A 3,123-nucleotide genomic window follows, 5' to 3' on the forward strand; every position below is an offset into this window, starting at 1 on the left:
GCTGGTAATCTTTTAATCCACACAGGACAAACATTATACAACAATTGCCTGTTATTAGTGATCAAATGAGATAAAACAAGGCAACCTCTTACCTGTTTAAGCACATAATAAAGTTGTTATGATTACATTCAGCTGTATTTCACAATAGAGTTTCTTTTGTGAGAAAGACTCATTGTAACAGCTAGAAAAAGAGAAGCAAAATGTGTTATTTCTGGTATTGTGTAAAACAATGTCTTATTTTATTCTCAGAGCCGCAGCTCACTTCCTCTCATGAGAGAGGAATTTGATGACCCGAGGTCAGCTCTAAATAAATTGTCCCGGAGGGTTCAGATGGCAACATATTTTAGTTTAAGCATTTCTCTAATGCTAAAGTTAAAATGGACCGAAAATTCAACTTGGTGAATAGAGCATGTCAGCATTTAAATAACCTGCTTCAGTATTGCCAAATCAAAAAACACAATTTTTTTTCCCACACTAAACAACTGACCGGATTGAAATGTTTTTTTATTTACTCCAAGGAATCACGAAACAAATGGAAGCCGTCAAGATTGCACGGATCTTCAAATTACAGAGATTAATGACTTAAGAAAAATAAGTCCCAAAAGTGCAAAGAACAATTTGCTCTTTTTGCAACTTGACAGCTGATGTGAGAGCTTCCAGCTGCTGTAGCCAAACTGGAGAGATAACAGAGCCTGTGAACAGGGAGGGGAATTTATATTACAGACACGAAGACATCTGTATAACGCTTCCCTGAATGAAATGTCCCACAGTGTACTCCCTTTGGCATCTGTCCTCATGATGGACACTCGCTGCAGTAATCGCTAAACATACACATAAAAGTAAGTCAATTTAACCTTAAGTCATCCCTCAGTGCTGTGTGAAAAATAGATGCTGCTAAAACATGCACATTTCTTTGTCTTTTGATTGCTTTTTTTCATTAAATAAATTATGTGTTATTTATGTATGTATGTGTATTTGTAAAGTATGTTGAATGACAAGTTGTAAACAGAAAACCCACTAGAAAGTAAGTACTGGGATCAACTAGATGGGTTCTGGATATTATTTCACACTTTCTGATGTGATTCTACATGGTATATTCAGGGGGATGTGTCACATACATATTTTGTGGGTATACTCGTACTCGTCGTCTTCCGCTTATCCAGGACCGGGTTGCGGGGGCAGCAGATTCAGCAGAGACACCCAGACGTCCCTCTCCCCAGACACCTCCTCCAGCTCCTCCGGGTGGAGCCCAAGGTGTTCCCAGGCCAGCCGAGAGACATAGTCCTTCCAGCGTGTCTTGGGCCGTCCCCTGGGCCTCCTCCCGGTGGGACGTGCCTGGAACACCTCCCGAGGAAGGCGTCCAGGAGGCATCCGGTATAGATGCCCGAGACACCTCAACTGGCTCCTCTCGATGTGGAGGAGCAGCGGCTCTACTCCGAGCTCCTCCCGGATGGCCGAGCTCCTCACCCTATCTCTAAGGGAATGCCCGGCCACCCTACGGAGGAAGCTCATTTCAGCCGCTTGTATCCGTGATCTCGTTCTTTCGGTCATGACCCAAAGTTCATGGCCATAGGTGAGGGTAGGAACGTAGACCAACCGGTTGGCCAAAAAAATAACATTTTGATCTGATTTGAATTGCTTTCAACAATAGAGATTTGTGGAGTGAGAAGTTACCGTGTCTACAGATCCTCCTACCTGAGCTGTAGATCTCTGCAGCTCCTTCAGAGTTACCACAGGCCTCTTGGCTGTTTGTCTGATTAATGCTCTTCTTGCCCAGCCATACAGTTTAGGTGGACAACCATGTCTTGCTGGGTTTGCAGTTGGGCAATGCTTTTTCATTTTCAGATGATGGATAGAAAACTATTTTGTGAGATGTTCAAAGCATTTGATCTTGTTTTATAAACAAAGCAAGCTTTAAAATTCACACACTTTTATCCCTGGCATGCTTGATATGTTTGTTTTTTCTTAGTTATCATGTTGCTGTTTGTTTGGTAATGTTCTCTAACAAACATCTAAGACCATTACAAAACAGAGGCTCCACCCTGAAGTGGTAGGCCACATACAATTACTAAGACTGAGCAGCACAGATCACCAATTTTCTGCAGAGCTAATAGCAACAGACCTCCAAACTCCATCTGACCTTCAGATTAACTCAAGAACATTGTGTAGAAATTTTCAGGAAATGGCTTTTCATGGCCAAGCAGCTGCATCAAAGTCTTACTTCAACAAGTGCAATGCAAAGCGTTGGATGCAGTGGAGTAAAGCACACTGCCACTGGACTCCACATTGAGACATGTTCAGAGAAACAAATCACAGCATATGAATGATGGGTATGGCCCCTTGGTTCCAGTTAAAAGAACTCTTAATGCTTTATAATACCTACATATTTTTGACAATTTCATGTTCCTAACTTTGTGGGAACAATTTGGAGATGGCCTCTTCCTGTTTCAACACACTGGTGCACTAGCACACAAAGCAAGGTCCCTCAAGACATGGATGAGCGAGTTTGATCAATCTGGAAGAACTTGAATAGTCTAGACACCAAACCAACCAAACAATTTGGGGATGAATTAGAGCTGAAACAACAAGTCAGGCCTTCTTATCCAACATGAGTTTTGGACCTCAAAACCGCCTTCTGGAACAATAAATTCAAACACTCCTAAACCTTTTGGAAAGCGTTCTCAGAAGAGGTGCAGCTGATATGCAAAAGATGGGATCATATCAAACCCTAAAGGGATTAAGGCGAATAGCTTTGATAATATATTGCGTGTGACATAATTTAGCTGCAGATTCTGTACTAATCTTACATTGAAAGATAATATAAATTATGGGTAAAGCAACAATTTCTAGCCAGAAATCTGCAAGAATCTACTTTATTCTCCTCAAATGGGGCATAGCTTGTCTGCACAGAGATATTGTTTTACATGCGTTGCATATGTGCTGTTCTTTGCTTGAACTCCAGCTCTGCAGCAGGTCATGGTTCATTCATAATAAACATTTTAATTTACTAATCTCATATTGAGGATGGAAATATGGCCCGATCGTTTCCGGTTCTTGGTCTAGTTGTTTGCAGCTCTTCGACGCGCATTCCTCTCAGTGCAGCAGAAACACAAGTCCACAGGG

This window comes from Girardinichthys multiradiatus, chromosome 1, assembly GCF_021462225.1.
Source record: "Girardinichthys multiradiatus isolate DD_20200921_A chromosome 1, DD_fGirMul_XY1, whole genome shotgun sequence".
Lineage (NCBI taxonomy): Eukaryota > Metazoa > Chordata > Actinopteri > Cyprinodontiformes > Goodeidae > Girardinichthys > Girardinichthys multiradiatus.